Source organism: Phyllobates terribilis, unplaced genomic scaffold, assembly GCF_046119375.1.
Source record: "Phyllobates terribilis strain yellow unplaced genomic scaffold, ASM4611937v1 Scaffold_94__1_contigs__length_6153435, whole genome shotgun sequence".
Taxonomy (NCBI): Eukaryota; Metazoa; Chordata; class Amphibia; order Anura; family Dendrobatidae; genus Phyllobates; species Phyllobates terribilis.
In genome coordinates this window covers 3,246,100-3,258,236 of record NW_027362854.1, presented here as the reverse complement: position 1 = coordinate 3,258,236, position 12,137 = coordinate 3,246,100, and the positions used below count along the sequence as shown (strand labels likewise).

General features: G+C 42.2%; 2 non-coding genes and 1 pseudogene across 2 annotated transcripts; all 3 read right to left on the bottom strand.

Annotated features, from left to right (window-relative positions):
• Positions 1-178: 178 nt before the first annotated feature.
• LOC141198308 (U2 spliceosomal RNA) lies at positions 179-369 on the bottom strand. The gene has a single exon (XR_012270261.1). It is a non-coding gene; the product is annotated as a U2 spliceosomal RNA (small nuclear RNA).
• Positions 370-1,484: 1,115 nt separating this feature from the next.
• On the bottom strand, positions 1,485-1,675 carry LOC141198306 (U2 spliceosomal RNA). The gene has a single exon (XR_012270259.1). It is a non-coding gene; the product is annotated as a U2 spliceosomal RNA (small nuclear RNA).
• A 1,115-nt stretch (positions 1,676-2,790) lies between these two features.
• Positions 2,791-2,963, bottom strand: LOC141197925 (U2 spliceosomal RNA; annotated as a pseudogene).
• Between the last annotated feature and the right edge of the window lie 9,174 nt (positions 2,964-12,137).

Below are 12,137 nucleotides of genomic sequence, written 5' to 3'. Positions count from 1 at the left end.
GTTGCTGAAGTTGAACCAAAATGAGCTTGTAATCTGGCTTCTGCAACTTTGAACATGAAAAATCCAATGAGGAGAAGAAAAGCAAAGCCAAAGAGTCCATCCCAAAATCCGACAAACAAGCAAAATGAACAAAAAACATTGAATTCAATTCTTTCTGATTTTAGAAACTGCATTAAAGAAGGGGTGCACCGGTCCTGGAGATACTGCAATACCAGGTCAATGCGTGGAGTGGACAGAGCAAGCTCTTTTTCCATCTCCCTGTTCTAAAAATCCATTTAATATATGGTCCCCAGATAGGGGACGTATCAGATATTAAACTGATAAGAACAGATACTACACTTGATCTTAGCCAAAAGGCCGAGAAGCGATAACCAGAATTGGTTTCAAACTACGGAGCCACCCAAGGATCCTGAAAAGTCCATTTGTGGAGATGAGCTCCTGGACTCCCGTTAAGAAGACATGTTGTCAACCTCTAGATCCCTTACATGCCTGCACTTTTCGGCTTGCTGCTGCTGCAATCCACGCGTTTTAGATCTGCATAACTCCACCTCTTTAAACACAGCACCTTCACCCCCTGCTGTTCCCACCCGCCTCAACACCGTTGGAAGGGAGGAGAACCAATTAAGGCGGGGGGTGGGGTGGAACGAGCAGCTGTCTACCCTTAGCAGGAGGGCTCCTGATTACATACCTCTCCTGCTGCTGCTGCTGCTGGCTGTCCAGCAGCAGACTGAAGGTGGCTGCTGCTGTGCACAGGTATATAAAGGCTCAGAGCCTATTATGACACGCGCAGCCAGCGTTCCATTGCCACATTCCATCTACTGCAGGCAGGATACCTGGCTGGCTGAATGTCGCTGAGAAGCTCACAGAGACCGCCATAAGCAACAGTTTAACAGAATGCCACAGACTAATCAACCAAACTTTTTGGGTTGGGTTCTCTTTTATAGTCTGCAGGCATTAAATGAAAGAAGTCAGTGTTCCAGCAGAAGGAGACAACGTTTCAGAAAAGGCATTGTAGCAAACCAAAAAAGAAATTTTAAGCGCAGCAGAGTAACCAGCGCACATACCTGTTAGCTCAGGTGAGTTTAAAAGGCTGCTGTTGATAACAAGGGCATTTGCTAAATAGATGGTGTGTGTGCAACAATATACTGAAAGGTCAATTATATTGTGCAGCTTATCTCACCACCTGTAGTTATTTAGGTGAAAGCTCCAAAATGCTTGCCTAATATGTCTGTTTATCCAAAAGGAAGTAAAAAGGGAGAGCTAGAAAGATAGCATTGCATCACATTACATGGCAATGCAATGCACAGTTGCTGAAGTTGAACCAAAATGAGCTTGTAATCTGGCTTCTGCAACTTTGAACATGAAAAATCCAATGAGGAGAAGAAAAGCAAAGCCAAAGAGTCCATCCCAAAATCCGACAAACAAGCAAAATGAACAAAAAACATTGAATTCAATTCTTTCTGATTTTAGAAACTGCATTAAAGAAGGGGTGCACCGGTCCTGGAGATACTGCAATACCAGGTCAATGCGTGGAGTGGACAGAGCAAGCTCTTTTTCCATCTCCCTGTTCTAAAAATCCATTTAATATATGGTCCCCAGATAGGGGACGTATCAGATATTAAACTGATAAGAACAGATACTACACTTGATCTTAGCCAAAAGGCCGAGAAGCGATAACCAGAATTGGTTTCAAACTACGGAGCCACCCAAGGATCCTGAAAAGTCCATTTGTGGAGATGAGCTCCTGGACTCCCGTTAAGAAGACATGTTGTCAACCTCTAGATCCCTTACATGCCTGCACTTTTCGGCTTGCTGCTGCTGCAATCCACGCGTTTTAGATCTGCATAACTCCACCTCTTTAAACACAGCACCTTCACCCCCTGCTGTTCCCACCCGCCTCAACACCGTTGGAAGGGAGGAGAACCAATTAAGGCGGGGGGTGGGGTGGAACGAGCAGCTGTCTACCCTTAGCAGGAGGGCTCCTGATTACATACCTCTCCTGCTGCTGCTGCTGCTGGCTGTCCAGCAGCAGACTGAAGGTGGCTGCTGCTGTGCACAGGTATATAAAGGCTCAGAGCCTATTATGACACGCGCAGCCAGCGTTCCATTGCCACATTCCATCTACTGCAGGCAGGATACCTGGCTGGCTGAATGTCGCTGAGAAGCTCACAGAGACCGCCATAAGCAACAGTTTAACAGAATGCCACAGACTAATCAACCAAACTTTTTGGGTTGGGTTCTCTTTTATAGTCTGCAGGCATTAAATGAAAGAAGTCAGTGTTCCAGCAGAAGGAGACAACGTTTCAGAAAAGGCATTGTAGCAAACCAAAAAAGAAATTTTAAGCGCAGCAGAGTAACCAGCGCACATACCTGTTAGCTCAGGTGAGTTTAAAAGGCTGCTGTTGATAACAAGGGCATTTGCTAAATAGATGGTGTGTGTGCAACAATATACTGAAAGGTCAATTATATTGTGCAGCTTATCTCACCACCTGTAGTTATTTAGGTGAAAGCTCCAAAATGCTTGCCTAATATGTCTGTTTATCCAAAAGGAAGTAAAAAGGGAGAGCTAGAAAGATAGCATTGCATCACATTACATGGCAATGCAATGCACAGTTGCTGAAGTTGAACCAAAATGAGCTTGTAATCTGGCTTCTGCAACTTTGAACATGAAAAATCCAATGAGGAGAAGAAAAGCAAAGCCAAAGAGTCCATCCCAAAATCCGACAAACAAGCAAAATGAACAAAAAACATTGAATTCAATTCTTTCTGATTTTAGAAACTGCATTAAAGAAGGGGTGCACCGGTCCTGGAGATACTGCAATACCAGGTCAATGCGTGGAGTGGACAGAGCAAGCTCTTTTTCCATCTCCCTGTTCTAAAAATCCATTTAATATATGGTCCCCAGATAGGGGACGTATCAGATATTAAACTGATAAGAACAGATCCGTTTTCAAACAAGCTTTATTTAAATCAGACATACATCATAAATTACAAACAAATCACAAAGACTTGAATAAAATATGACATAAAACAAATACAAGGTCAGATTTAAAAAGCGCATAAAAGCATAAAAATCATAAAACACAGTTTTGCATATAATTTGCATAAATAAATACATATGTCAAATGCAAACACCATAGCTTTTTAACTTTATCTTTTTACAATCAGGTAGTATGAAAACTTTTCACAAAGAACATATCCGATACAATATTTGAAACAAATCACAAATACTGGAATAAAATATGACATAAAACTAATACAGAGTCAGAATTAAAATGCACTTAAAAGCATAAAAAGCATAAAACACAGTTTTGCATATAATTTACATAAATAAATACATATTCCAAATTTGCAAACACCATAGCTTTTTTGCTTCATTGATTCCCATCTTTTTACAATCTCTCAGGTAGTATGTAAACATTTCACAAAGAGCAAGCCCAATACAATCTTTGACAGGAATAAATTCACGTTTAAACAATAATATATTGCGCACTTTCCATAAAGCTTCTTTTAAACAGTTTATTATAAGCCATGCGACTCGTGCTTGTTTCATGGTTGGGCAATTAATTATCCCATATATTATAATGTCACAATTAAGGGTTTGTATACCACATATCCATTTTAGGAGGGTGCCCACCGTCTGCCATAGCTCTTGTGCGTAGGGGCAATCCCACAGTAAATGAAACACTGACTCGTTTGGGGCGCATCTTTCTCTGGGACATCTAGCACTAGCCACCAGCCCCCTATGATGCTGAAAAGCTCTCGTAGGGAGACTGTTAGAACCTTGCTGTTAGGTTTTTTTTCCTTTGCTGGTCACATGACCTTGTTGGCCTATTTAATCCTGCTCCGCCCTTCTGGCTTTGCTGGACTTCATTGTATATCTACTTTCTAGCTAGCCTGTGCTCTGTATCTAACTCTGTTAGTTTGCTTGGTCTACGGACCTCTAGGTTCTATCTATTTTGTTTGTTCGTCTGTCTGCTGCTATTTCTGTTAGGAGGTGTCCCATATTCCTCCCAGTCCTTAGTACTTGTAGGTATTCCCTCCCCAAATCTATAGGTCTCCGTACAGACTAGATTAGGACTTTAGCAGGTCTGATCGCAGGATCAGGTTCCCTGTTACATCGTAGGGATTCAGCTGAGTCTTATAGTAGGGACAGATCTCCTCTCTTTCCTTAGCTTTGGTAGCAGAACATAACAGTAAGTCCAGCCTGTAAATTCTCTAAGGAAAGATTTTTTGTTCCATCATGGTGTCGGTTCAGGATTTGGCTAAACACCTGCAGGGACTCTCTCTGGAAGTGGCCGAGCTCCGTCAGCACGTGAGTAACTGTCCTGGAGCATATTTCTTGGAGCCTAAGGTATGTTTGCCGGATTTATTTTTTGGTGAACATCGAGAATTTTTTTCATTTAAAAATGCTTGCTTATTGTATTTTCGTTTGAGACCCAAGTCCTCTGGGGATGAATCCCAGCGCGTAGGGTTCATAATGTCACTTTTGCGCAAAGAGCCTCAGGAGTGGGCCTTTTCTTTGCAACCTAGTGATACATGCTTCAGATCAGTGGATAGTTTTTTTTCTGCTTTAGGACTATTATATGATGATCCTGACCGTGTCGCATCAGCTGAGACTGAGTTGAGACGTTTAAAACAAGGATCAGGTAATGTCGAAAAATATTGTACACATTTCCGTCGGTGGTCTACTCAAACAGGGTGGAACGATTCTGCTCTGAAAAGTCTATTTCTTGCTGGGCTCAGTGAAAGGGTTAAAGACCTGCTAATTGCTTATCCTACACCTGAGGATTTGCAACAGGCTATGCAATTAGCTATACGGGTGGACAGAAGACTGCGTGCTAGGGTTAATGAGAGCAAATCCTCTGCTATGTCAGTTTCTGGTTATGATAATGTGTGTACTAACAGTGGTGAACCGATGGAGATTGGATCGGTGGCACCTCGCTCTCAAGAAAAACACCGTCGTTTTTCAGAAGGCTTGTGTTTCTATTGTGGAAAATCTGGTCATTTGATTAAAGGCTGTGAGCTTCGTATGAAGAAAGAAAAAAAAATGGTCAGTCACGCCCGTATTGCCTGTTTAAATTCCAAGGGTATATTTTTAGCTGCTTCCACGATTGCTCAGGAAAAATTTATGGAATTTCGGGTGTTTGTTGATTGCGGGTCTACACTGAATGTTATTGATGGGGGATTCGTGGAAAAACTCAATTTAAAACCTGAACCTTTATCATCCCCCATTGCTGTGGTTTCTGTGGATGGCTCCCCTTTGAAGAATATTACTCTCAAGGTCAGTGAATTTCCTCTCACTATTAATGGTGTTCACCATGAGAAATTGGATTTGGTAGTGTTGAATAACTTGCCTTCTCCAGTAATATTGGGTTTGCCCTGGTTAAAATTTCACAATCCTGTACTGGATTGGTCTACCAGTGAAATTAAATCCTGGAGCCATAAATGTTATGACAAGTGTTGTAACGGGCGTATTGCAGCTTTGGATAGGGGAGAATTGCCTGTTCCTATTCAGGATTTTTGGAGAGTTTTTTCTGAGAAAGAATCGCAGGTTTTGCCTCCCCATAGAGACTATGATTGTTCTATTGAATTTGTCCCTGGAGCGACTCTTCCTAAAAGTCGTTTATTTAACCTTACTATTCCTGAGAGGAAGGCTTTGGAGGAATACATACAGACAAGTTTGGCCGCCGGTCACATTAGGCCCTCTAAGTCTCCTGTGGCGGTTGGATTTTTTTTTGTAAAAAAAAAGGACGGCGGTTTACGTCCTTGTCTGGATTTTCGTGAGATTAACAAAATTACGGTACGCAATCCTTACCCACTGCCATTGATTCCTGATCTGTTTAACCAGTTATTGGGGGCCAAGTGGTTCTCTAAAATTGACCTTAAGGGGGCATACAATCTGTTGCGCATGAAGGAGGGTGACGAATGGAAGACTGCTTTTAACACTCCTGTGGGTCATTTTGAGAATCTGGTTATGCCTTTTGGTCTTACTAATGCTCCTGCATTTTTTCAGAATCTGATTAATGACATCCTTAGACCTTTGATCGGTAAAAATGTGGTTGTGTATTTGGATGACATTTTGATTTATTCGCCAGATCTGGAGTCTCATTGGCGGAGCGTGCGTGAGGTATTACAGTTATTAATGGACAATTCGCTTTTTGCTAAGCTGGAGAAATGTGAGTTCGCTGTACAGAGAATTAGTTTTTTGGGCTACATTATCTCCAGCAAAGGTTTTGAGATGGATCCGGTTAAGGTTCAGGCTGTGCAGGAATGGCCTAGGCCTATTGGTTTGAAATCAATACAGAGGTTTTTGGGTTTCGCCAATTACTATAGAAAATTCATAAAAAATTTTTCTAGTATTGTCAAACCTCTGACTGATCTCACCAGGAAAGGTGCTGATGCGGTTCAGTGGTCTTCTGAGGCCATTGAAGCTTTTGTGTATCTCAAGGAGAGGTTCACCTCTGCTCCCATCCTTATGCAGCCTGATGTTACTAGGCCGTTTTTGGTTGAGGTTGATGCTTCCTCTGTGGGGGTTGGCGCAGTATTGTCTCAGGATAACGGGGATGGATTACATCCCTGTGCATTTTTTTCAAAAAAATTTTCGGAGACTGAATTGAATTACGATATTGGTAATCGGGAATTATTGGCTATTAAACTCGCATTTGAACACTGGCGCCACTTCTTGGAAGGTGCGGAATTTCCCGTTCAGGTTCTTACGGATCATAAAAATCTGATATATCTTGACGCTGCCAAGCGCCTGAATGCCCGTCAGGCTAGGTGGGCACTGTTTTTCTCGCGGTTTAATTTCTCCGTTACTTACATCCCTGGTACTAAGAATGTTAAGGCGGATGCCTTGTCTCGCAGTTTTTCTCCCATAGTCGGTGCTGAGAAAGAGGAAAACATTTTACAAGAAGGTGTTGTGATAGCTGCTTTAGACTCCGTTTTGGAAGATGAGATTCTTAAAGCTCAGGAGAATGCCCCATCTAACACTCCTTATGGGAGGTTGTTTGTGCCTGGGACCTTTAGGAGAGATTTGTTTGTTGAGTGTCACGAATCTCGGTTGGCAGGTCATCCCGGAATCTCTGAGACCAAGAGACTGGTGGGTCGCAGTTTTTGGTGGCCTGGATGGCAGAAGGAAGTCATTAAGTGGGTGCGCCAATGTACTATATGTGCTAGATCTAAGTCCTCACATACTCCTGCTGCGGGGTTGCTTTGTCCTTTGGAGGTCCCCAGTGCTCCTTGGACACATTTGGCTATGGACTTTATAACTGACCTTCCCCCCTCTGAGGGTTTTACTGTCATCTGGGTGGTCGTGGACCGTTTTAGCAAGATGTGTCACTTGGTTCCCTTCGTCAAACTGCCCTGCGCTAAAACTCTCGCTAAGGCCTTTGTCAAGGAAATTGTCAGACTTCATGGCGTTCCTACTGACATTGTTTCTGATAGGGGTCCTCAGTTCGTGGCTCGTTTTTGGCGTGCCTTTTGTGACAGGTTGGGAATTCATTTGTCGTTTTCGTCCGGATATCATCCTGAATCTAATGGCCAGACAGAAAGGAAAAACCAGGATGTTGAGCAGTTCTTGCGTTGTTTTGTGGCAGACAATCAAGAGGGGTGGTCTGAGTTTCTGCCACTTGCCGAATTTGCTCTGAACAATCATACATCTTCTTCTGCTGGTTGTTCGCCTTTTTTTTGTTGTTCTGGGAGACATCCGTCGTTTGGGTCGTTCTCCAAGTTGGGATCTGCCGTGCCTGAGGAGGAGAATTTTTCCGGTGATTTGGAAAGAGTTTGGACGGATGTGCGTGGTAATCTTCAGGAGGCCAACAGAAAATCTAAAGACTACTTTGATAGGAAACGACAGGAGGTTTTGTTCGCTGTTGGTGACATGGTTTGGTTGTCCTCTAGGAATCTGCGGTTGAGGATTCCTTCTAAGAAATTGGGTCCCAAGTTTGTAGGGCCCTTTAAGGTGCTTCAGGTTGTCAACCAATCTGCTGTTAGGTTGGAGGTTCCTACCTCCTGGAGAATTAATCCGGTCTTTCATGTCTCTCTGTTAAAAAAAGCTGTTGTGTCGGATGGTGACGCCTCTGCCTCTGTTCCTCCGGTGGTGGAGGACGGGGAATATGAAATTTCTCGCATCCTTGACTCTAGACGGTATAGAGGTAGTTTGCAGTATCTTGTGGCCTGGAAAGGTTTCGGACCCGAGGATAACTCTTGGGTGAGGTCAGATGATGTTTCCGCGTCCAGACTTATCAGAGCGTTTCACAGGAGATTTCCTGATAAGCCTGGTCCTAGGGGATCCGGAGGATCCTCTTAGAAGGGGGGGTACTGTTAGAACCTTGCTGTTAGGTTTTTTTTCCTTTGCTGGTCACATGACCTTGTTGGCCTATTTAATCCTGCTCCGCCCTTCTGGCTTTGCTGGACTTCATTGTATATCTACTTTCTAGCTAGCCTGTGCTCTGTATCTAACTCTGTTAGTTTGCTTGGTCTACGGACCTCTAGGTTCTATCTATTTTGTTTGTTCGTCTGTCTGCTGCTATTTCTGTTAGGAGGTGTCCCATATTCCTCCCAGTCCTTAGTACTTGTAGGGATTCCCTCCCCAAATCTATAGGTCTCCGTACAGACTAGATTAGGACTTTAGCAGGTCTGATCGCAGGATCAGGTTCCCTGTTACATCGTAGGGATTCAGCTGAGTCTTATAGTAGGGACAGATCTCCTCTCTTTCCTTAGCTTTGGTAGCAGAACATAACAGAGACATTGGTGAACAACCTGCCAAGCTAATGCCTTTTGTGAGTTGCTAAGTGCAGGACAGGCCACGTTGTTCCACACTAGGCGGCACCTGGAGATGGAAAAATTAGACACATCCTCCATCTCCTCATGTCCCTTACAAATAACTGTTAACTTACGTTGATCAAATAAAAGCTGACGATCAACTTGGGTCAGATCATATTCTGAAATGACCTTCTCCAAGATCTTGTAATGCTTAGGGGGAGATAAGAGAAAAGGACAATTAACAGTCATACTGAAGTTCAACTTTCGGAAAAGAAACCCAGTTGTATATCTAAGAAAACAAGAGAAAGCCCCAACATTATTCAAGCTTTTGCAACAAAATACAAAAAACTTGATAAATAAAAACAATTTTAAATCAGGGAACCCTTTACCCCCATTTTTCTTGCTTTTACATACCACCTCCCTCCTCAATTTCTCCATTTTGGATCCCCACAGAAAATAAAACATGGGCTTCATAAGTCTTTTAAGATACAGAGAATTAGGGGGAAAAACCATAGCGGCATACAAAATGATAGGAAGCAAAACCATTTTAATTACAAGAATCTTGCCCTCCATTGTTAATTTTCGAGTTTGCCATAAAGAGATCTTCTGATTTAATTTATTCAAAACCAAATCCCAGTTTTCAATACCATCATTAGCAGGATTAAACAAGACACCCAGGATCTTGATTCCTACTGTTTGTGTGGGAACCCTAGGCGGATCTGACTCCCATTGACCCATAATCATACAGTCACATTTATTTATATTCAACTTAAACCCAGACCCAGCACTAAAAATTTCAGTAATTAGAATTGCTCTGTTAATAGATGCTGAGCTAGTGCCATATACAGATATGTCATCCATATATCCAATGGCTTTAACTTGTTGTCCACCCCCACCCGGAATAAAAATGCCCCTAACCACCTTGTCCCGACGCAGCAGGCACAACAGTGGCTCAATGGAGCAGACAAATAAAAGTGGGGACATGGGGCAACCTTGTTTAACACCGGAAAGAAGCTCCACCTCTCTAGTTAAAAAACCATTGACTAAAATCCGGGCAGATGACTGTTTGTATAAAAGCGCAATTTTCTGAATAAAAGAATCAGGGAACCCCATCTTTCCCATAACTTTAAAAAGATAAAAGTGGGAGACCCTATCAAACGCTTTCATAAAATCCAAAGATAAAATAGCTAGTGGCTGTTTTCTATCTTTTTGAAACCAGATAAGATCACGAATTAGGTTTAGATGCTCCCAGATTGATCTCCCGGGGACACCACAAACCTGATCTGGATGAATTACATTTTTAATAACTGCTTTAAGACGACCAGCAACAACTTTAGCTAAAATCTTGTAGTCTGTATTTAATAGTGAAATAGGCCTCCAATTCTCCAACTTTGATTTATCACCTTTCTTAAAAATTAATGTAATCATACTTTTACGCCATGAATATGGTAATAAATCAGCCTTAGAGGCTTCACAAACTACTTGTATAAAATCCTCCTTAATTAGATCCCAAAAGCAAAGATAAAATTCAATAGGAAGGCCATCTGATCCAGGAGCCTTACCTTTATTAAAACTCTTAAGGGTCTCTTCAATTTCACTGGGTAAAAGTTCTTTAGCTAAAAAAATCTGGTCATCTTTATTTAAAAACTGGGATAAAACATTAAGATTCTCTGTAAAAGCAGGTTCATCAACATTTTTAATACTAAAAAGATCTCTATAAAAATTAGCAGTATGCTCTAAAATGCTCTCAGTGGAAGATTGTCCTTCTAGCTCAGTAATCACTTGTTTTTTGTCACTCATTTTTTTAAAGAAGAACCTTGAGCAGGTCTCACCCTCTTCCAAATATTTCACACGGGCATTAAATATAATTTCTTTACCCTTTTGTTCCAGGAATTTTTGGATTTCTGTCTGGATCTTGGCAATCTCACCATCCACACCAGGCACTCCCCACCCCTTAAGCTTATGGAGAGTTTGCATCCTGACATTAAAATCTTTAAAACATTTCCTTTTTTCACGTGCCTTCCTTTTACCAATTTTAATAAAAAATTCTTTAATACGGGTTTTAACACACTCCCACCACCCCAACATACTCTGATTTGGGTGTTTCCGTCTTCTCCAACTCTCATACTTTGCATAAAACTCCGCCCTTACCAGTTCGTCTTCTAATAAGAGCACATTCAATTTCCACATACCTTTTCCAACTTTTGCTTCCTGTGGAGTTTGCAATACATTGTATAGTAATACATGATCAGAAAAAATATTTTCTATTAGACCAGCATTCCTAGGTTTAAAAACATCAGAAGAGGAAAAAATAAAATCAATACGAGATGACATCCCTCTACCCCTCCATGTATGCCCAGGGTCAGTAGGGTAGGACTTTCTCCAAGCATCTAATAATTTGAGGTCCGTTGTCAAATGTTTTAACAGACTGGATGTTTTGTCTGTTCTTCCATTAGTATCACCTCCACTCCTCCCCTCCCCCAACATGACACAGTTAAAATCCCCTCCCACTATCACAGGGGACGGACCTGATAAAAACAAAGGGATGACATTAAAAAGGGAAGCACGCTCATTTTTCTCTGGGGATGCATAAACATTAATAAGACGACAGGTAAAACCATTTAAAATAACATGAGTTGATAAGGCACGACCTGGAACTATTTCAGTGATGGATAAAACATTAACATTTTGACATTTGAATAAAATCCCAACCCCGGCAGCTTTATTTTCATTGGACCCTGACCAAATAGAGGGTCCTGCTGACCAGTCCATTTTTAAGTTGGGGTATGACAAATCGTGATCAATACCGCATTCTTGCAGGAAAAAAATGTCAAAGTTCAGAGTCAGTAACCAAGCAAACAAAGCAGCCCGTCTAACAGGGCTCTTTAGGCTTCTCACATTTAGTGAGGCAGCACGGATTTCTGCCATGTTAGGTGTTTTTTATTGATTCATTATACTCTGAATCTGAATCAATAATTTGTGACAGAGAAGGTGAAGGAAGGGATGACACAGTTCGTAAACTGTCCGTTTCATCTGAGTCCGTGAAATCCTCAATTAAGTTAGTCCCCTCTGGGCTGAGAATTTTTGCAGCACTAGATAGAAAGACTTTACGGGACATCTGAGGCAGGTTATGCTCCTCCTGTGCCTCTTCACGACTTCTCTTACCACTGGCGCTGAGATCCATCCGATCCTCCGAATCCACCCGATCCTCACCAGGCACTGCAGCAGGTGGAATACCCGCAGACCCTCCAGGAGCACCAAGGGACATCATCTCCGGAGCAGGATGACCATCAGGACCAGCAACAGGTTCACCAACCACTGCACGACCTCTATCATCCAGGCAGGCAACAGGACATCCATCAGGAATGGTT